This window comes from Lutra lutra, chromosome 1, assembly GCF_902655055.1.
Source record: "Lutra lutra chromosome 1, mLutLut1.2, whole genome shotgun sequence".
Taxonomy (NCBI): domain Eukaryota; kingdom Metazoa; phylum Chordata; class Mammalia; order Carnivora; family Mustelidae; genus Lutra; species Lutra lutra.
The window spans coordinates 128302011-128325650 of record NC_062278.1 but is presented as its reverse complement, the minus strand read 5'-3'; the positions used below and the strand labels follow the sequence as shown (position 1 = coordinate 128325650).

Sequence of the window (23640 nt, the reverse complement as noted above, 5' to 3'; positions counted from 1 at the left end):
AGTAGGGGACATTGCTGTCTTTGGCTACTCAACACACATTCCCCCTTTTCTTGATAATAGTATCTAATGTTTATTCTTATGGTCCACAGACTTCAGGGGAACCTGATGCATCCCTTTTCTGCTTTAAGAATGGGATATAGGATACAAGATATTGTCTTTATCTTAAGCAAATAAACACAGACTAAGATCAGAACTTTGGTTCAACAAGTTGGAGGGGGAAAGTGCTCTTCCTTCTTTCATGTGAACAGGAAAGCATATGGGTCCTGGCATCTCTGCTGGTCACCTTGAAACTGCAAGGGGAGAAGCCCGTCAAAAAGAGAGCTAACGATGAAGTGGATTTGAGAAACAGTGAGAAACTAGGACCTGACTCCATCATTTTAGCATTTGGGTTAAGTCTGGTCTGAAACTCCAGACTGTTCAGTTAATGAGCCATTATATTCCTTTTTCCCCCAAATCATCTGTTTTACTTAATTTAAAAGAATATACCTAAATGCTCTTAGTTTAGTTTAGTTCAGTTTAATTTTGCATTTCTATGTATATGACCTCTCTAGTCAGCCAAAGTTGTCTACCAACTATGAGGGTGGGGAGGATTAGAACTCCTAAAAAAGGAGGTTAATGAGAAAAAAAAGAGTCAAAGTTCAAATTTCTATTTGAGTGCACAAAAGAGAGGAAAGAGAGAATGTGTGGGAATAAGCGGGCAGACTCTTGTATTGTGACTTTAACTTTCCTAGAAGAAATTCCAGTATGGATATTATTAAATGGACTGCAGAGCAAGCTGAAAGTAGAGGAAACTTGGGTTCTACACTCTATTTCAAAATGTGGGAGCACATGTCCTCACAGTGTGGCTCTGCACCAACATAGGATGGTGAAAGCAGAGTGAAATCCAAGTGCAGTGTTACATAGACAAGATAGAGAGAGAGCTAAGTTGACACTGTGACTCTACTGATATTTCTGTATGGTATGGAAGGGATCCAGAGGTTCCTGCAGGCGCTGTGAGGGATACAGAAAGTAGCCGGGATGGTGCTAGTTGGTCTGGCTAGAGGGTTGTCATAGAAGCAACAAAGTAACCTTGTAGCTGAAAGCTTCAGGCCAATTACCTGGTTGGGTGTCCTCTGGGAGTCATAGTGAAACATCATGGGATCCACAGTGTCAGTGAGAACCAAGTAGGGCCAGAGATAATCTTCCCTGTTGCATCTGCTTTCTCTCCCTATTGGCAATTCCTTCTGTGATTTTTAATTCTTTGTTTGGCATTGGGTATACTCACATTGTTGTGCAACCATCAACACTCCATTGCCAGAACTTTTTATCTTCCCCAACTGAAATTCTGTATCCCTTAAATGTTAAGTCCCCATTCTCCCACCCACCCTTCCCTTGGTACTGCCATTCTATTTTCAGTCTCTATAAATTTGACTACTTTAGGTACCTCATATAAGTAGATTCATGCCATATTTGTCCTTTGTGACTGATTTATTTTACTTAAGTCTAATGTCCTTAGGGTTCATCCAGTTTGTAGCAAGGATTAGAATTTCCTTTCTTGTGCTATTGCCGCACTGTTTTGATTACTGTTGCTTTGTGGTAAGTTTTGAAATAGGATATATAAGACCACCAATTTTATTCTTCATTTCCTTTCCTTTAAAAAAAAAATTATTTGGCAGAGAGACAGAGAGAGAGCACAAGTGGCAGGAATGGCAGGCAGAGGGAGAAGCAGGCTCCCCATTGAGTGAGGAGTCCAGTGTGGGACTCCACCCCAGCACCCTGGGATTATGACCCAAGCGGAAGGCAGATGCTTAAATGAATGCTTAAGCAACTGAGCCATCCAGGCGTCCCTTGTTCTTCATTTTCAAGATTGTTTTGGTTATTTAGGATTCCTTAAGTTTCCCAACTGGATCCTATGGCCTGGGATCATGACCTGAGCTGAAGACAGCCCCTTAACCAACTGAGACACCTAGGTGTCCCAGGATAGATTTTTCCATTTCTGAAAAAATATCATTGGGATTTTGGTAGGGATTGCTTTAAATCTGTAGATCACTTTAGGTTTTCATCTTAGTAAATTTAAGTCTTATAGTCCACGAACATGGGATGTCTTTCTATTTATTTGTGTTGTTAATTTCTTTTAGCAATGTTTTATAATTTTTAGTGTATAAATATTTTGTTTTTGTTGTTAAGTTTAGTCTTAACTATTTCATTCCTTTTGAAGCTATTGTAAATAGAATTGTTTTCTTAATTTCTTTTTTGGATTGTTCATTATTAGTATGTAGAAATGCATCTGTTTTTTATTTTTTTATTTTTATTTTTTAAAAGATTTTATTTATTTATTTGACAGACAGAGATCACAAGTAGGCAGAGAGGCAGACAGAAAGGGGGCAGGGAGCAGGCTCCCTGCTGAGCAGAAAGCCTGAGGTGGGGCTTGATCCCAGGACCCTGAAATCATGACCTGAGCCGAAGGCAGAGGCTTAAACCCACTGAGCCACCCAGGCACCCTGCATCTGTTTTTTAAACATTGGTTTGCATCCTTCAGTTTTGCCAAATTCGTTTATTAGTTCGAACATTTTTCTTTGGTAGAGTATTTAGGGTTTTATGCATATAAACTCATGTTGTCTGTGAACAGAGATCATTTTACTTCTTCCTTTCCAATTTGGATGTTGTTTCTTTTTTTTGCCTACTTGCTCTGGCTAAAACTTGTAGTATTATGTTGGATAGAAGTGGTAACAGTGGGCATCCTTGTCTTATTCCTGAGGGAAAGCTTTCAATCTTTCACCATTGAGTACAATGTTAACTGTGGGCTTTTCATATAGGGCCCTTATTATGTTGAGATACTTTCCTCTTATTCCTTGTTTGTTGGGTGTTTTTTTCTTTTTATCATGAATGTATTTGTATTTTTAATAATCAGAAATTTTCACACACACAAAAAATCAAGATCTCTACCCCCTATTTAAAAAATCTTAAAATCTTTTAACACTGAATTTACATTTCCTTATGGTTTCTGAAGCTGAATTAGCAAGTGTTCTCTTATGCATGTTCTTCAGAAATAATCTCCATCTAGCCTTTTCCACTCATTTTACATAACTAGAAATATTTATTTTTTGGCCTCTGTTATCATGACAGCGAACTTTAATTTAGTGTTTATTGATGCCTGACACTGTCCTAAGACTTTTTCATGTATTAGTTAATTTAATTCATACAATAGCCCTGTGTAGTAGTTATTATTATGCCCTTACTTGATCTAAAGCACAGAATCTGATCTAAGAATCTAAAGCACAGAGCTAGTAAGCGGAGAAGTGAACAAATGTGATAATAGAATTAGTAAATGGTAATGAACAAAGAATTGATTGGGAAAAACAGATAGCTGTGCTTATGGTTGGTGCCCCTCATTTTATACATAATTTGAAGACTTAGACAAATGCTTGTACTTTGTAATAGCAAGATGCCTCACTTATTTCAAGATATGTGGTTATGTGCCAGGTACTTGAGGCTGATAAAAGTCTGAATGCTACTGAAATGGGGTGTTTATTGTGTGCCTTCTTGTAAGGGTATACAAATCAAATCTTAGTTGTTTAGGCCAAAGTGCTGCAAGTACTAAGCTTTATGTCTGATTACAAGAGTGAATTTGTAGTGGTGCTGCTGAGAGAAGCAAATATTCCCACAATGGTAATCAGAAACTCTAGTAACTTCTCTGGTCTTTGAGGGATCTGAATTGTTTTCTGGGATTAGAAAAAGGAAATTTTTACTTAAATAAAGGCTGTATGTATATAGAAACTCAGAATAAATTATATTAAAGAAAATCTTTTCTGGTACCTCTTTCTATAGGAACAGCAAGACATTGCACTTTATTTTTTAGGTTAAAAGAACATTTCAGTCAACATGATGTCATTTTCAAAAGAAGCACTTGTTGAGTATTTAAAGAAATTGAAAAGCAATATGAATCTTTACTGAAGTTTCTTTGAGAGATACCTATAATATACATGTCCTTTTTTCACCTGCCCATCACTATATGATTTCTTCTGATAAAAGAACTTTGATTTTCCTTTGGAGAATGAGCTCTCCCACATTCTTTGTCCCCAGACTAAGGCATATGGTTGGGTGTATGATTCAGAATTTGCTAATGAGACATAATCCCAAGATTTTATTGGAACTACCTGGAAGTAAATGCTCTGTTTCTACTGGAATGGTCAGCTATAAGGATGGCATAAACTGAACACTGGAGGAAGGTAGGGAGGTGGGAAGAAATCACTAAATGAGAATAAACTCTTTGAAGTCAAAGTGAATTGAGACCATATCCTGATGACATTGTTTGTACTCTGGATCCAGCCATACTTGAAGCTATCTATTCAGATATGGATTTTTCAATTATTAAGCTACAAATATTCCTTTTCTTAAGTCAGTTTGAGTTTGAGTTTTGACACTTGCAAGAAAAATCCCTCAATTCACAAAAGAATTCCATTTATTACACATAACAAAACATCTAAAAATCCTTTCTCCTGTTTCTTAGTATATCTCAGTTCATTCAGAATGGCAGCTATGCTAACTCCCTAGTCTTACTCTCTCAAGTCCCTCAGAAATCTTCTCTCCTAAACTTGGCTCACTCTACATCTTTGTTTTTCTCACATCCAGACTCAAAACTTTTCTGGCCTTCTTCTACCCCCCACCCCTTCCAAGAGAAACATAAAATATAGCTGGGTTTTTTTTTTTTTAAAGATTTTATTTATTTATTTGACAGAGAGAGATCACAAGTAGACAGAGAGGAAGGCAGAGAGAGAGAGAGAGAGGGAAGCAGGCTTCCCGCCGAGCAGAGAGCCCGATGCGGGACTCGATCCCAGGACCCCGAGATCATGACCCGAGCCGAAGGCAGAGGCCCAACCCACTGAGCCACCCAGGCGCCCCATAGCTGAGTTTTGTAGATAGGTCTGGCCTTCTGAGGCCCCTTTGCTTTTGTATCTCTTTTCCTTATCTAGATCAGTGCCATTAATGCCCAGGGTGCTTTCTGAACAACAAAGGAGCCTTTCCCTTCAAAAAGGTGAAAGACTGAAAATACATGTTAAATTTTCTGTTCTGGTGTCATTTGTATTCAGTACAAATAGTGTGTTTGCTTGGATGTTAATTCTGTTTGCAAACAGCTACTCCTGGGGTTCCCTTTGGGTAAGTTTTGCTACAATAGTGCCTTGTTTTGTTTTGTCTGTGTGTTTTTTGAAGGGGGAGTGAGGAAAGAATATAGTTAAAGCAATTTAATTGTTTTTACAAGCCAGAGAAATGGTCAGGCCCACGTTGATATGGAGGGCTAGGGGCAATGTCATGACTATTACTCTATTACCATTTATATTCCCCTGCTTTGGGAACATTCTTTGGGTTTTCTACAGAAACAGCCAGAGACTCTCATTGACAACTGCTTCACTCAGCAACTCCTTCATAAACACATTTTTCAGACACTGTGCCCAGGACTCTTTTAAATGTCCTAAGAATATTGACTCATTTGAAAGCAGCCCAGCTGCAGTTGGGAAAGCACCAGCACTTGCTCCATAAAGATCTAGATTGTCTCTTTACACCAAGAGGCATCCGAAAGTTCTATTATGCTGGACACTCCAATGATCTCCAGCTCCTTTGTGAACATTTGGTTATGAGTGGTCTGAATTCCCTTCCTGAGTCTATTAAAACTGTTTTTGGTGCCCTCACACTGGGGAGGGGAGACCACCTCATATGATGGCTGCCTAGAGCCCAGGGAACTGTCAAGATGACTTTGGGAGACATCTCACCTTTTAAAGCCTTCATTTTTCTTTTACATTTTTTGTTTTCTTTTCTCATGAGTTTTCCCAACCACATTGTAGTAAAATCTATTATAGTGTCCTGGAATGGTAGGAAGAAGATAATAGGGAAAAGATGCCATGGCACACCCAGGAGGTGGGTGAAGAGAATTTAAGGAAGGTACTTTTTAAAAGGTGTGGGAAGGGTTAAAGGAAACTTCTGTGAGCCATTACCTGCCCCATTCCTGAAGGGACAAAGGTAGTGTGAGTGGGACAGAACCAGAGAGAACTGTGGGAGAGGACTGCAGGATTGGAGTAATGGTTTCCAGATAAAGAATATAGACACCGCTAACAGAGTTGGTCCTTGGTGGGCATACAGGAAAGTCCTGAATGCTATCTTGTCTTGTGATGTCCTGCAAAAATGCCTCCCATTGGCCAAGACCAAATCAAAGTCATAGAAGAACTGATGTAGACCATAAAGGTCAGCCCTGAGTCACAGAGCAAGGTGGTGAGTGGATCTAGAGAGACAGGAGAAAAACCAGCAGTCACATTCCATCTTTTCCCACAGCTAGCACCTTAGTTCAGGCTTTACTCTTTCTCGCCTGGCCTAGGGAAGTAACAGCCTTCCTGCTTGTCCTCTTGACCCATCTAGACCATTGCTTTTATGACCAGGTCTGTTTCCAAGAGACTATATTCACTCCTCAGGGAATTGGGGTATATAAACCCAAACCCAGGAACCAGCTCTGCAATGTCAAGACTCTTCCGTCAGAGACTTCATCGATAAAACGTCAGGAGGACTTGGGGATGCCCAAAGCCCTTCCCCAACCACGATTTAGGGATGCTAGACATATTTTTAAATATCTAAGCATCGACTTGCCACTTCTAAACACAAACAGACCGCTTGAAATGGACTAAAGCTGCCTCCCTGCCCCCTTCCAGAAGACCACGTCACCCTGGCTGGCAATCGATTGGCTCAATCCTGCTGTCTCCGAGGGCGTACGCTAAAGGGGTCCGGGCAGGCAGTTTCCTGGAGCCTTAGACCCTCCCATCGCGCGGGTAGGGGGAAGTCGCTCAGCTCAGGCACAAATCTTGAGCGTCCCTGGCGGTCTTCGACGCTGGCCAGGGCAGCGTTGGGGGGCGGGCAGCAGAGAGCGCAGGCGCAGTGTCCGTACCCGCGGCGCCCCTTCCACGCCCCGCCTGGCGGCCTCAGCAGCCCTGGGCGCGTTTTTCCTGGCAAAGCGCACAGTGGCCACAATCCGCGTGGAGGTTGGACTAAGCGCGCGGTATTGGGCATTCCTGGCCGCCGAGCGCCGCGCGCACCTTTTCTCGCCGTGACACACAGGTAACTGGGCCCCGGAGTCAGGCGGCAGCGGCTGACCTGCACCTTGACGCTGCCTGCCGGGCCGCCCCACCCGAAAGGAGTGAGAGCCGACCCCGATCCCCACACACCCACTTTTAGCCGTGGCTCCTAAGGAGCAGAGCCCCTCTTTGGGTTTGGGCGGGGCCCGGGGCAAACTACCCGCCCCCTTCAAAAACCTTTGTAGGGGGTCTATGTTGGACGCCAGAAGCTCCGAGGTCCCCGCAGTTCCCTGCACTGCTTTCCTGGAGAACCGGGACAGTGGGTCAGGAGGGTTAGCGTCAACGAGGGCCCCTGCGCCCCCGTTTTCTGTCACCGGAGCACCTATAGGCCCTTCCTCAGCTTCCATAATAAAGGCTAGGGTTGTTGCTTTCCTCTGGCCCAGGAACCTACCCAAACAAGGGTGAGTCCCTGCAGCGTCAAGAGAACGGTTTCAAATCCAAACTTTAAAAATTGCTGGATGGTTTTAGAAACATGGCCAAGAATTAGTATTTTTCTTTCTTATGTCTATGACTCTTGTACGCCAGTCTGTATGGGTTGAGATTTTCATGGAGAATAAATGGTTTGTAGAAATTCTAATCCGACGAAAGCCCAGGGCAAGGAGTAGTGGTGGAAGGGCCGGTTATTGCCAGGTGTGCTGGCTAGAGGCGCAGGGGAGGTCCACTCAGCTTCCTCAGGTCTGGGGAGGGAAACACGAACCCTTCCTGAGTCTCTGGGCGCTGAAGAGTTTCTATATTGTGTGCGCCCCTTAGGCCTCTTTCGGGAAGAGGAGGGGGATGGAAGGGTCGCGCAGGCCAGCTGGAGGAGACTCGTGTTGGGGCGAATAGGGCCCTGCTTCTCCGTCCATGATTTCGCCGGGCTTGGCGAAGAGCGAAATGAAAATATTGCGACCGTAACGACTGAGGTTCCCGAGATAGCGCTGGGTGGAGAGTGCTGGGGGCGACTGTGGAGAGGCAGTTTCCGACGGTAATTCTCCCTTAAATGATTTTGATTGGGGTTGCCCGTGTCCTTGGTGCTGAAGTAAGTGCCTCAAGCGCCTTCGTAGGCTCACTTCCCCGACGCGGGCCTGCCTTGCCCTTCTAGTCTGCACCTTTGCCCAAAATGGCTCATCTCCAAAGCAGGTGCCAGAGTGGAGTCTGCCAGACACTGTAAACTTTTGTAGATGGGTTAGGTGCTGGTTTCCTGAAGATAAGGTGAGGGTAAATGTAGCTCTCCTCGTGGGTGCAAATAAAGCATATGTATAACAGGTTTGATTACCTACATGCAAGTACTCACGGTGAGAAACATGAACTCTCATGCATGCATCTGTAGGATACTTGTATGTGTATATGCACACATATTATTTACATGTAAGTATACTCATCCATTTTCAACACCATCATGTGCTACAAGTTACACTTTTTTTCCGAGCTTTTTTGTAATTCATTTTTTTTGACACCTCTGGTTTTTCTGAATTCTTCAGAACCACTCATTTTCACCATCATCTGTTCCAAAGCAACAGAACCTGTGGATTAAAGTGTTTGGTATTATGCTGAGCAATTAAGTGTTTATATATATTTTAATTCTACACAAAAATAGTTTAGAGATAAAATTTATGTTGATACAAAAAAATATTCTGTTTTAAGGGGCACCTGGGTGTCTCAGTGGGTTTAAGCCTCTGCCTTCCGCGGGGGGTCATGATCTCAGGGTCCTGGGATCGAGCTCCACATTGGGCTCTCTGCTCAGCAGGGAGCCTGCTTCCCCCCACCCCCTCTGCCTGCCTTTTTGCTACTTGTGATCTCTCTCTCTTTGTGTCAAATAAATAAATAAAATCTTTAAAAAAATAAAATAAAATATTCTGTTTTTAAAAAAATATTTTATTTATTTATTGGAGAGAGAAAGCTGGGGGAGGGGAGCAGGGAGGGAGAAACAGACTTTGCACTGAGCCAGAGGCCTGATTCCAAGACCCTGAGATCATGACCTGAGTGGAAGTTAGACACTTAACCAACTGAGCCATCCAGGCACCCCAATACAAAGAAATGTTCTTAAAGAAAGTTTAAACGAAAAGAATTGATGAAAAATTTAATAGAGAACGATATGTAGATAACAATCTTATAGAAAGTTATAATCTGAAGAAAATATGACCAAGATATATCATAATGCTGGCAGTTTCAAATATACTGCTGGTATATGGTTTGTGGACTCCTTAAAGATTACATATGTATTTTTCAAAACATTAATATCTATGGCTTCTTTCCTATAAAATGTATACTCATCACAAGAAATTTAGGTAATAGAGGAATGCATAAAACCAGAGAAAACCCTTATAAACGATTTTCTTTTAGGGGAACATATATGCATTTTAAATGGATTGATCTTGCATTTGCATTATATAATTTATCATTAATGTCATTATTAAGGGTTGCATAATATTACACTACATGGATACATCATAATTTATTTAAATAATACCATAGTAATGAACATTTATGTATTTCCAATTTTTTGCTATTACAATTCTGCAAATAACATATTTGAACAGATATTTGTGCACTTGTTTCATTGTATTCTTCGAACAAATTCTTAGAAGTGAAATTGTCAGTTCAATGGGTAGGTACATTTTAAACACATCAATTTGTTCATTTATTTGTTCAGTTATTTCCTATCTCCACTCCTGTCTTATTCTTTACCATGTTCTCAGCATCTGCAACAGTGCTGGGTATAAAAGTATTAATATAATATATATTGGAAGAACACTATTTCCAAATTGTGCTACAGAAAATGTGTACCAATATATACTACTATAAATACTGAATTAGAGTGTCAGTGTTCTCATACTATCACCAAAATTAGTTTATTAGATGCTATTAATCTTTTAGAAGTATTTTCCAATTGGATAGGCAAAAAAGAACATATTTTCTCATATATATTAGTCATACTTATCTCTTCTTTTGTGAGTTTCCAGCCTTATTTTCTATTGGTGTGCTTATATTGTTTATTATTTGTAAGAGCTCTTTGTATAGCAAGAACTTTGTTACCTATGTTGCAATTTTTTCTTGATTTTTTTATTTTAAAATTTTATGGTATTTTATGCTGTACAGAAAATTTCAAATTTTCTGTAGTCATATATATATATTTTTTTTTTCTTTAATTTCTGGCATTTATTTCAGTATTTCACCCTTCTATATTGAAAGATAATCTGCCATTTTTTTATGGTTTTAAAAAAAGATTATATTTTAAACTCTAGGTTATACTCCCATCTTCCTTTATAGTTAGTTCATTGGTAGATGTAAAATTCCATTGAAGATCTCTTTGTAAGAAGTAGTTATTTATTTTTAAGTCACATTTACAGAGGCTTGTCCTCTAAGAGAGGTAACATGTTACTCAGTTTGAACCTTTTAATATGATGTATTTAATTTCTAAATACTTAATGGAAGTGTATTGCCTTAAAATGCTGTATAGTCTGTAGTATTTTTAAACTGTTAGTATGTAATCTTTTTATTTTTTTTTAAGATTTTTTATTTATTTATTTGACAGAGATCACAAGTAGACGGAGAGGCAGGCAGAGAGAGAGAAAGAGGGAAGCAGGCTCCCTGCTGAGCAGAGCCCGATGCGGGACTCAATCCCAGGACCCTAAGATCATGACCTGAGCCGAAGGCAGCGGCTTAACCCACTGAGCCACCCAGGCGCCCTGTAATCTTTTTAAAAAGGAGCTATTCTTTTTGTAGAGTATTTATTTTGTATAAGCAGAAAATATGACAAAGTCTACTTCTTAGTCAAATTAGGAATTCATGTCATTGAAGTTCATAAGAATGTGCACACATAAGGTTGATCAAGTACCTTAAAGAGAACAAAAAAAACCCCACATACTATTTTTTTGTATCTGTTATGGATCAAAATAACTTTTTCCAAAAAATAAAAGAATGGTTATTGGGGTACTGATGAGCTATTCTATATAATTTTCTTTTTTCTTTTATAAAAATTTTTATTTATTTACTTGACAGACAGAGATCACAAGTAGGCAGAGAGGCAGGCAGAGAGAGAGGAAGGGAAACAGGCTCCCCACTGAGCAGAGAGCCCGATTCGGGGCTTGATCCCCGGACCCTCGGATCATGACCTGAGCCCAAGGCAGAGGCTTTAACCCACTGAGCTACCCAGGCACCCCTCTATATAATTTTCTTCCTGGAGTTTAAAAACATTTTAGAACAGCCAAATGGGAATAATTTTATTGTTTTTATATAATAAATTCTAAAATATAGCTGATTATTAAAAAAATGGGATCAATACCAGAGTAGAAAATAAAACTCTCTAGTAGGACATTCTCCACAGGTAACCACAAATATTAGTTTGGAATAAAGACTTTCAGATTATTGGGGTGCCTGGGTCGCTCAGTTAGTTAAGTGTTTGCCTTTGGCTCAGGTCATGATCTCTAGGTCCTGGGATTGAGCCCTAACTGGGGTTTCCTGCTCAGTGGGGAATCTGCTTCTCCCTCTCCCTCTACCCTCCTCTCATGCACATGTTCTCTCTCTCTCAAATAAACGCAATCTTTAAAAAAAAAAAGACTTCCAGATTATTAAATTCACAAATAAAGACAAAATTTCATTGAATGTAAGATGAATTGTGAGATGCATTTTAAGTTTAGAAATGTGACAAAATATGCATCTTAAATTTGGTGTATCATCAATAGAATCATATTGTATCTATTTTTCTGTTATTTTTTTCATAGAAGATATAGGTATCTTCCCATCTGATACACGGAAGTATTGAATTAATCAACATCCCACTTAAGTGCAGATTCCTTACAACTTTTTAATAATAAAAAATGCCATATTGAACATTTTTAAAATATACCTCTGTATAATGGTAATGGTATTATTTCCTTAGAATAAAGTCCTAAGTGAAATTGATAGATTAGGGAGAATGCACACTTTGCATTTTGGTGCATGTTGTCTGTTCTTCAAAATTCCTGTAAAAATTTGTCCTGCAAAAAATAGTGCATGATGTCTTAAATTCTTTATTCATGCTAGAGATAATCAGCTTTTCCCATTTTCCTCACTTAAGAGGCAAAACAGGTATCTCATTCTTTTTTAAATTCTTGTTTCTGTGACTTTTATAGAAATTGTGCATCTTTCCATATGTCTGTTGGTTATTTGTATTTCTTTTTTGGTGAATTAGCTATTCATGGATTTTGCCCAATTTTTTTTTTTTGAGTTTTAAGAGTCCACTTTATATGAAAGATGTTGACCCTTTGTTGCTATTGTTGTTTTTAGTCACTTAATTTTTTTTATGGTTTCTTTTTTCTGCACAGATTTAAATTTTCATGGAGACAAATTTGTCCATCTTTTCTTTATGATTTTTCACCTTAATATTACACTTAGAACACTACCCTAGTTCCCCATCCCAAGTTTATAAAAATACTCTAGAGTGAGTGAAAGAGCACAATTAAATTTACTAAGGAGTAGAGCTTAGAACCGTATTGTATCTAGATAGTCACCAAATCTGCTTCTAGTAGGATCTAATAGGTTTTGTCTATTTGCGCTGGTAGATCTATCAATTAGCTCCAGCAGGGGGTGGATAGTTGTAAGTAGAGATGGTGAAGGAATTGAAGAGGGGCAGTGATCACACTGGTTTCATTTAATTAATACATCTAACATTTTTGTTTTACTTATTAGAAATAGGAGTTAGTGAATTCAGTCATAAGAGAAAATAGTATTGGTGAGATTGGAAGGGAGATTGGTTAGTCATACCTTTTCTTCATATTTTTACATAAATTAGAGTCCTTTCAAAGACAAAATTAGTGAGAATATATAAAGATGTAAGTAATCCAATTATTAAATATCGGTTTAATTGGAACTTGTAAAGTTAATTTTCACAATATTTTTAATTCAAATGGATAGCTGAATTCCCCAATACCTTTTAACTTGGATAGCGTTGCTGTCCACACTTCAGGCCCTCCCACCTGATCTCAGCAGTTTTTGACTTATCTAGCAATCTGATAGTCTGTGGTTATCATGAAGATTAGACACCCCTCCCACCCCCAATTATTAGATGCTTGAGGAGTCTTTGCCTCCTGGTGACCTGAGTATAAATATAACTTGCCAGTTTGGCATTGGAATTTGTTGGTGAGGAAAAATATGTTGGTATTAATTATACTCTAACAAGCCTTTTTTTCCGAGAACTTTTAAACATTTCACTGGTGAGGAAAGTTTTGTTTCATTTTCCTTGCTGAGGCCAACTTGCACTATGGATGGTATTTCTTTTTTTTTTTTTTAAAGATTTTATTTATTTATTTATTTGACACACACAGAGAGAGAGAGAGAGAGAGAGAGAGAGAGAGATCACAAGTAGGCAGAGAGGCAGGCAGAGAGAGAGGAAGGGAAACAGGCTCCCCACTGAGCAGAGAGCCCGATTCGGGGCTTGATCCCCGGACCCTCGGATCATGACCTGAGCCCAAGGCAGAGGCTTTAACCCACTGAGCTACCCAGGCACCCCTCTATATAATTTTCTTCCTGGAGTTTAAAAACATTTTAGAACAGCCAAATGGGAATAATTTTATTGTTTTTATATAATAAATTCTAAAATATAGCTGATTATTAAAAAAATGGGATCAATACCAGAGTAGAAAATAAAACTCTCTAGTAGGACATTCTCCACAGGTAACCACAAATATTAGTTTGGAATAAAGACTTTCAGATTATTGGGGTGCCTGGGTCGCTCAGTTAGTTAAGTGTTTGCCTTTGGCTCAGGTCATGATCTCTAGGTCCTGGGATTGAGCCCTAACTGGGGTTTCCTGCTCAGTGGGGAATCTGCTTCTCCCTCTCCCTCTACCCTCCTCTCATGCACATGTTCTCTCTCTCTCAAATAAACGCAATCTTTAAAAAAAAAAAGACTTCCAGATTATTAAATTCACAAATAAAGACAAAATTTCATTGAATGTAAGATGAATTGTGAGATGCATTTTAAGTTTAGAAATGTGACAAAATATGCATCTTAAATTTGGTGTATCATCAATAGAATCATATTGTATCTATTTTTCTGTTATTTTTTTCATAGAAGATATAGGTATCTTCCCATCTGATACACGGAAGTATTGAATTAATCAACATCCCACTTAAGTGCAGATTCCTTACAACTTTTTAATAATAAAAAATGCCATATTGAACATTTTTAAAATATACCTCTGTATAATGGTAATGGTATTATTTCCTTAGAATAAAGTCCTAAGTGAAATTGATAGATTAGGGAGAATGCACACTTTGCATTTTGGTGCATGTTGTCTGTTCTTCAAAATTCCTGTAAAAATTTGTCCTGCAAAAAATAGTGCATGATGTCTTAAATTCTTTATTCATGCTAGAGATAATCAGCTTTTCCCATTTTCCTCACTTAAGAGGCAAAACAGGTATCTCATTCTTTTTTAAATTCTTGTTTCTGTGACTTTTATAGAAATTGTGCATCTTTCCATATGTCTGTTGGTTATTTGTATTTCTTTTTTGGTGAATTAGCTATTCATGGATTTTGCCCAATTTTTTTTTTTTGAGTTTTAAGAGTCCACTTTATATGAAAGATGTTGACCCTTTGTTGCTATTGTTGTTTTTAGTCACTTAATTTTTTTTATGGTTTCTTTTTTCTGCACAGATTTAAATTTTCATGGAGACAAATTTGTCCATCTTTTCTTTATGATTTTTCACCTTAATATTACACTTAGAACACTACCCTAGTTCCCCATCCCAAGTTTATAAAAATACTCTAGAGTGAGTGAAAGAGCACAATTAAATTTACTAAGGAGTAGAGCTTAGAACCGTATTGTATCTAGATAGTCACCAAATCTGCTTCTAGTAGGATCTAATAGGTTTTGTCTATTTGCGCTGGTAGATCTATCAATTAGCTCCAGCAGGGGGTGGATAGTTGTAAGTAGAGATGGTGAAGGAATTGAAGAGGGGCAGTGATCACACTGGTTTCATTTAATTAATACATCTAACATTTTTGTTTTACTTATTAGAAATAGGAGTTAGTGAATTCAGTCACAAGAGAAAATAGTATTGGTGAGATTGGAAGGGAGATTGGTTAGTCATACCTTTTCTTCATATTTTTACATAAATTAGAGTCCTTTCAAAGACAAAATTAGTGAGAATATATAAAGATGTAAGTAATCCAATTATTAAATATCGGTTTAATTGGAACTTGTAAAGTTAATTTTCACAATATTTTTAATTCAAATGGATAGCTGAATTCCCCAATACCTTTTAACTTGGATAGCGTTGCTGTCCACACTTCAGGCCCTCCCACCTGATCTCAGCAGTTTTTGACTTATCTAGCAATCTGATAGTCTGTGGTTATCATGAAGATTAGACACCCCTCCCACCCCCAATTATTAGATGCTTGAGGAGTCTTTGCCTCCTGGTGACCTGAGTATAAATATAACTTGCCAGTTTGGCATTGGAATTTGTTGGTGAGGAAAAATATGTTGGTATTAATTATACTCTAACAAGCCTTTTTTTCCGAGAACTTTTAAACATTTCACTGGTGAGGAAAGTTTTGTTTCATTTTCCTTGCTGAGGCCAACTTGCACTATGGATGGTATTTCTTTTTTTTTTTTTTAAAGATTTTATTTATTTATTTATTTGACACACACAGAGAGAGAGAGAGAGAGAGAGAGAGAGAGAGATCACAAGTAGGCAGAGAGGCTGAGCAGAGAGCCCTATGTGGGGCTCGATCCCAGGATCCTGAGATCATGACCCGAGCCCCAGGCAGGGGCTTAACCCACTGAGCCACCCAGGCGCCCCTGGATGGTATTTCTTAAACACTTTGATAAATCACAGTTCCAGGATGTTATGGACCACTACTATATCTTCCTTCTTATTTCATGTTTCTCCTGAAAAATTTTGATTATAAAATCAGGCAAAGTACCCTTCTTATCACCATACATATATATTTTTTCTGCCATTCTGCCCTTAGCAATGATTCTCCAAGTAACTAAAGTGTCACACCAACAGTCACTGTCTGCTGGCCACTGTTTTGGGTGTGGGAAGGAGAATGATAATCACTCCAGTATCTCTCCTTTCTCACTTTTCATCCATCTACCTTCAAGTCTAGACATAGGAAATAGCCTTCTACTTGGCAGGAAATGTCAGAGATTAGCTGAGGACACAGAGTTGTTTGTTTGTTTGTTTGTTTGTTTTTTCTTCTTCTGTGGACCAAAACTTTGTTTTTCCCTATAAATTTTAATATAAATATATAATTAAAAAATTTTGGCTTATATAACATTACCAAAGGTTAAATTGTTTATTCATTCTTTCTCTTATAGTCATTGCTATAATAGAATTATATGTGACCAAGAGGCATATATAATGCTTTATGTGCACTTAGCACTATTTGATAGTTATATAGGAACTCAATTCATAAGCCTATCATCTTTACTAAACTTCATTTAATAATTTCCTGACTGATCAAAATCATTTGGTTTATAGCTTTTCCCTTTTATTTCAGACCCCAAATTTCAGGAGCTTTACTGAACTCTGACTTTTGCTTTAAGAAGTTGATGAAGCAAAGTAGAAATATTAGGTGATTTCCCATTTATTTTGCCCTGGTCTCTGTGTAACTCTGGCTGAGCCCTTGCTCTAAATAGGGGTGAGAATCCAAATGGTGAATAGGGCTTCTGAAGCTGGTAGTGAACCAAAGCCAGTTACATTATTTCTTGGAGTCCCTTAAATTTGAGATTAAGAGTAGAAGATAGAGTCAGGTTGCAAAAGTGTGATAAACAGAGCTCAGCATCACAACTAATTAGACCAAGAATTAGTGGTGTCTGGATAAGACTGTGACTTTCTCCAGAGCAGGCCAGCTGTGCCAGAGGAGTTGTAGCATTTGTTGAGCCTGGTATTACCCCTAGGACCTGGGGATACTGAGAAAAAGATAAGGACATATCTCTGTTCTTGGGATGTAAAACTTTATCAGGAGTTAGTGTTACATACACAACTTAACAGTGATACCACATGTCAAGGACTGCAAGAGAGTCCTGTAGAAAGTGTTCTTAAAGCCAGAGGAGGAACAGATTGTTCAGTGAGAGCTTCTCTAAGTAAGTCACTAGGAACATTGTGAGGATGTGTTCGGATATTTTTTGTGGGATAGTTGATGGCCTCAAGCAGGGCTGGAAGCTGAGGGTTTAGATTTGAAGCCTGGCTGCCATGTTTAGCACCTTTGTAAGCTTGGGCAAGACCCTGTACATGGTTGAGTTTCACTGAATTTTTTTTAAAGATTTTATTTATTTGTCAGAGCGAGAGAGAGAGAGAGAGAGAGAGAGAGCGCACAAGGCAAGGAGAGCAGCAGGCATCGGGAGAAGCAGGCTCCCCACTGAGAAAGGAGCCCAATGGGGGATTCCATCCCAGTACCCTGGGATTATGACCCAAACGAAGGTAAATGCTTAACCCAATGCTTAACTGACCAAACCATCCAGGCATCCTTTGTTCTTCATTTTCAAGATTGTTTTGGTTATTCAGGATTCCTTGAGTTTCCATATGAATTTTCGTATGGATTTTCTTTTTTTTTTAATTAAAAAAATTTTTTTAAAGATTTTATCAGAAAAAGAGAGCGAGTGAGAGTGTGTGAGAGCACACAAGCCGGGGGAACAGCAGGCAGAGGGAGAAGCAGGCTCCCCGATGAGCAAGGAGCCCAGTGTAGGACTTGATCCCAGGGCCTGGGATCATGACCTGATACAAAGACAGATGCATTTTTGTTGCTGTTTTTTCTTAAGATTTTATTTATTTATTTGACAATGAGCGAGACAGAGAGGGAACAAAAGCAGCGGGAGTGGGAGAGGGAGAAGCAGGCTCCTCACTGAACAGGGAGCCTGATGCAGGGCTCCATCCCAGGACCCTGGGATCATGACCTGAGCAGAAGGTAGACGCTTAATGACTGAGTCACCCAGGCATCCCATGGATTTTTTTTTTTTTAAGAGCAAATAATATCAGTGCTCCCTTATTAGGGTTGTTGTGGGATTAAGTAAAACATTACAGATAAAGCACTTGGTATAAGCCCAGTGTATAGTGGTCTAGTTTGTTTATTTTGCCTTTCTAGAGTTGCATGTAAATCACTCTGGACAAATGATTAATCATTCTATTGTCAGAGCTTTCAATGGTAAATGGACTGTATAAACTCTGTGTTTTTGACTCTGTATAATTCCCCTAATTTAGGATTTTCTCTTTTAAGATGGTCTAAATCCCAGCCTTCTGCTTTTTACCAATTCTCATACTATGCACAAACAAAATAGGCATAGTCTGGCATTGTCCTGACTTCAGCTTTGTTCTTTAGTACTCTGATGTTAGAGCAAACACATATTTAATTGTATGATTTCCTTCCTTTAATGTATTTGGAACTTGTTGTATCTGTTTTGTGGCACTTGTAACCATGTATTGTTTCTCCCCAATGAACATGTACATTATTTTTATATTTTTAAAAAATTATTTATTTATTTATTATTTGAGAGACAGTGCCCGTGTGTGTGCGTGGGAGGCGGGGTAGAGGGAGAGCGGGGGAGACAGTCTTAAGCAGAGTCTGGGCTGAATTCAGAGTCCGACATGGGGCTCTTTCTCACAACCCTGAGATCAAGACCTGAGCGGAAACCAAGAGTCAGAGACTTAACCAACTGCGCCACCCAGGTGCCCTGAACATGGACATTTTTTAGGAGAAAATTTATGTCTTCCTAATCTTATCTCCTATAATGTCTTAGATAGTGCTTTACACTTCATGGCACTCAGGTAAATGTCGACTGAATGAAGGAATAAATGTGAACGCATGAAGCTGCCAGAATAGTTGGTGTGATCTCAGGCTGCTCCCATAGAAACAGAAACTCCGGAATAGGAGAGATTATAAAACCTGGCATATGTTCAGAGAAGAGTGGTTAAGATGGTGAGAAGACTGAAAACCACGATTACGCATGGAATAACTGAAAGAAAGAGAAGGTTTTCAGTTTGGAGAAGAAAAAAACTCATAATGGGGGACCTACAATAGGAATTAGTTCTGCTATTGAAATGTTGTCGTGGAAGAAGGAATTAATTAGTGATCCTAGAGGAAATACATAGGAACAGCTTCTGGAAATTATATGGAGAAAGATTCTGACACAATGGTAAAAAATAATTTTCTGATAGAATGACTCTTAAGTGGCTGCCATGAAAGGGAATGAGCTTCCTGTCATTGCAGGTGTTCAAACAGATTTGGTGCTATCTGTTGGGGATGCTGTAGAGGATATGCAGACAGCCCCTGACTTAACAATGATTTGAATTACAATTTTTCAGCTGTATGATGGTGCAAGAGCCATATGCATTCATTAGAAACCATACTTCCAGTTTTGAATTTTGATCTTTTCCCAGGCTAGCAATATGTAGTATGGTTCTCTCTGGTGACGCTGAGCAGCAGCAGTGAGCCACAGCTCCTAGTCAGCTACACTGTCATGAAAGTGAACAACTGATACAACTATTCTGTTTTTCACTTTCAATACAGTATTCAATAAATGAAATGAGATATTCAATACTTAATTATAAAATAGATTTTGTGTTAGGTGATTTTGCCCAACTGTAGGCTAATGCAGGGACATTTAAGGTAGGCTAGGCTAAGCTATGATGTTCTGTAGGTTAGGTGTGTTAAGTGCATTTTTTTTTTTAAAGATTTTATTTATTTGTCAGAGAGAGAGGAGAGCGAGCGAGCACAGGCAGACAGAATGGCAGGCAGAGGCAGAGGGAGAAGCAGGCTCCCCGCCAAGCAAGGAGCCCGATGTGGGACTCGACCCCAGGACGCTGGGATCACGACCCGAGCCGAAGGCAGCTGCTCAACCAACTGAGCCACCCAGGCGTCCCAAGTGCATTTTTTTTTAAAGATTTTATTTATTTATTTGACACAGAGAGATCACAAGTAGGCAGAGAGGCAGGCAGAGAGAGAGGAGGAAGCAGGCCCCCTGGGGAGCAGAGAGCCCGACCCGGGGCTCGATCCCAGGACCCTGGGATCATGACCTGAGCCGAAGGCAGAGGCTTTAACCCACTGAGCCACCCAGGCGCCCCGTTAAGTGCATTTTTGACTTACAATGTTTTCAATTTATGATGGGTTTATCAGGATGTAACACCATCATAAGTGGAGAAAGATGTATAATTATTTACAAAGGAATTGGAGTAGATGACTCCCCAAATCTTTTTCAAGTCTCATGGTCTTTAATTCTATCATTATATTATTATATATGGTTACCCTTTATTATATATACATATTAATGTATGCATTGTATATGTATATATATAAAGATAAATATATTCATCATCTTAATAGTGCCTAAATTAATGAAGGGTAAAAAGTGACTTTTCAAAAACTTGATGTTGATTACTTGAAAATATTACTAACATGTTTTTTGCTCAAGGACACCAGTTTGTAAAATATTATTCTGCATGAACACTGTGTTCTTAAACTGCAATAAACAGTTTAATAATGTTGTTGGCATCTCAGGCACTGGGATGGTGCAATCAGTTAAGCATCCTACTCTTGATTTCAGCTCAGATCATGAACTTAAGGTTGTGAGATCAAGCCCCTGGGGCTCTGTGGTCAGTGCAAATGCTCAGTGCAGAGTCTGCTGGAGATTCTCTCTCCCATTCCCTCTGTTCTTCTCCCTTGTTCTTCCTCTCTCAAATGAATAAATCTTTAAAAAAATAATGTTAGCATCTCAAAAGCAAATAAATATCATTTCCGTTTCTAAATTAAAATGGCCTGATCCTTCTAGCTGTTACCTTTTCCCAGTAAAAATTTTTACTATTGGGGCCCCTGGGTGGCTCAATCAGTTAAGCATCCAGCTCTTGATATCAGCTCAGGTCTTGTCATGTATCTTTAATCTTTAATTTGTGACAGTTCCTGATTCATTCCTTGCCTTTAATAACCTTGACATTTTTGAAAGTTCAGGCTTGTGCTTGTGTGCTCTCTCTCTCTCTCTTTTGCTCTCTCTCAAATAAATAAAATCTTTAAAACAAAATAAAACAAAGTTCAGGCCATTTTGTAGAATGGCCCTCACTTTAGGTTTGTCTATGTATCTTTATGATTAGATGCAAGTTATATAATTTTGGCAGGAATATGGTAGGAGAGGTAGTGTGTTCTCAGTATATCTTATTAATAAAGATTTGTAGTTGATGTTAATTTTGATGACTTGATTAAGGTGATAACTTTTTCACTGTAAAGTTATTAATTTTCCGTTTGTAATTAGTAAGCATTTTGTGGGGAGATACTTTGAGACTATATAAGCATTCTGTTCTTCAACAAACTTTCAGTCACCTATTTTATGATTCTTGCTTGAAAAAATAAGTACTATGATGACTGCCAAATGGCAGTTTTTCCAGTTTCAACATTTATTTTACATTTATTATTTGGTATTTTGTTTTAAGAGTTTGCTCTTTCTTTTTATTTGTTAATTCATTTATTTACATAAGCATGGACTCTGTTTTATTCAATGGATTTTAATCCACTGTCATTATTGATTTCAATGCTAAAATTGTCAGAGATTTGGATGTTCAAATCCTGTTCAAGCTAGTTCTTGTGTTCTTTGGACATTTCTATTTTATTCTCGGAGTACTTTCTGGTGTCAGATGTTTCAGGCTTATCTTGTTTCTCTTATTCTTACACAACCATTTCAGTCATTTCAAAAGTATTTTTCCTGGGAATGGTTCCCAGGAGATCTGGGTGGTAGGTGTGGTTATTAATACTGGGGTGTCATTGATTTTAGACCATTTTAGCAGACAGAGCCAGGAAACTCACAAACACATATGGGCATACATCTATATCTATTTCTATATTTAGTCATCTATTCATATTAAAATCCCTGAGTTTACTCTAATATCTTCAACTCCACTCCAACACCACAGGGTCCCTTTTAGTCTTCACTCTTTTTCTATTTGTAATTTCCTTTCTGATGATGAGAAATTTGGCCCTCATTATCTTCAATATTTAATTATAGGCTCATTCTCTTTTTATATAACTAATACCCTAGTCTCATGGGCCACCTCCTTTGCCCTAACTCCTCCTCAGACCCAGTCCTGCTGGCCTCCCTCCCCCACCCCAGCCTCCTCCCAGCCACGCAACTAGAAAGTGGTAGAACAGGAAAAAAAACAAACAAACCATGCCAATTATTTGACAGATAGCCCCTTATTGGTCTTTAAGCTCAAGGGCATCTATTTGTGAAAATGCTCCTGTGAAGATGCACATGGAAAAGGGGCCCTTGGGCTAAAAAGATGAAGATTTAACCAGGCAGAGTGGCAGTCCTCAGGGATGTCCCTTCTGTGAGAAACGGAGAATGAAGGGTGGAGGCAGCCAAATGCTGCCACTTGCCAAGAACCACAATGAAGGAATTCTCCAAAATTGGTACGGTTCAGGGTTCAGTCAACCTCCTTCTCCAGTTCCACTAATATGTCACTGTGTTTTGTTACGATGTCTAGAACACATCCCATTTAACAGAAACATACTACTATGCTGTATTTGTAAAGAGGGAAATATTGCTTTTAAATTGGAATTCTAGGAGATGGATGATAGTGTCTATTGTTTTAATGCTTACTTCATTTCCTGGTCCAGAAGATCAGAAATCTGTTTGTATTTTAGAAAACAGCATGAGGTCCATCTGTTCAGGTCATATTTTCCCACATTAACACAAAGATTTATGGAGTGGTAAACTTATGTAAGAAAAACCAATCATAGTTATATTATTTGCTGCCATTTGAATTGACTTTTTTTGTTAGCCATGAAAATATAGTAGTAAACATACATTTGCACAATGAATTAATTCTTTCAAACACCAAGTATAATAAAGGAATCCTTCTTAGTTCATATAGTATTTCACCTTTGTTTTGGTTTGCATTCTAGACATCATCCATTCAGATTCTCTCCATGATACTGTTTATCCACAGTTTTGCTTCCAACAGAAGGTACAGACAGACATAGAAGAGCTGTTTGGCTTCCTGGGTGACTATTCTGGTCTGACTGAAATACAGCGTAATGTTTTTTTTTCCTCTAATGAAAAGAGCTTGATTCCCTCCCCTCCTCCCCGTCCCCTCCAGTATGTGAAATAAAGACATACTTAGGTAGAAAATGAAACAAAAAGTAATAAGAAAGTACTAAAAACCTGGAATTCTGCCATCCACAGTATAAATTGTTTTATATTTTAAAAAAGATACCATGAATACTTTTTTTTTTTAAAGATTTTTATTTATTTATTTGACAGAGAGAGATCACAAGCAGGCAGAGAGGCAGGCAGAGAGAGAGGAGGAAGCAGGCTCCCTGCTGAGCAGAGAGCCCGATGTGGGGCTCGATCCCAGGACCCCGAGACCACGACCTGAGCCGAAGGCAGCGGCTTAACCCACTGAGCCACCCAGGCGCCCCACATGAATACTCTTTTATGCCTTTCTTTTTACTTAGCAATGTGACACGAAATTTATGTCATCAGGTATACATATATATTATCTTTTTGGATGACTGTATTTAATATTGGATTGATGTTTTCATTTTACCAGTCCCGTTAGAGGATAGTGAAGCTATTTTCAATTTTTTTATTGTGTAAAGAAA

At 38.7% G+C, this 23640-nt stretch overlaps 1 protein-coding gene across 1 annotated transcript in view; it reads left to right on the top strand.

Moving 5' to 3' along the window:
• Positions 1 to 6732: 6732 nt before the first annotated feature.
• Positions 6733 to 23640, top strand: part of SLC35G2 (solute carrier family 35 member G2) — a 48207-nt gene continuing 31299 nt past the window's right edge. The window contains exon 1 of the mRNA XM_047736187.1: positions 6733 to 7077. The gene's annotated coding sequence lies outside the window, so the exon portion shown is untranslated. The remainder of the gene's footprint in view (positions 7078 to 23640) is intronic.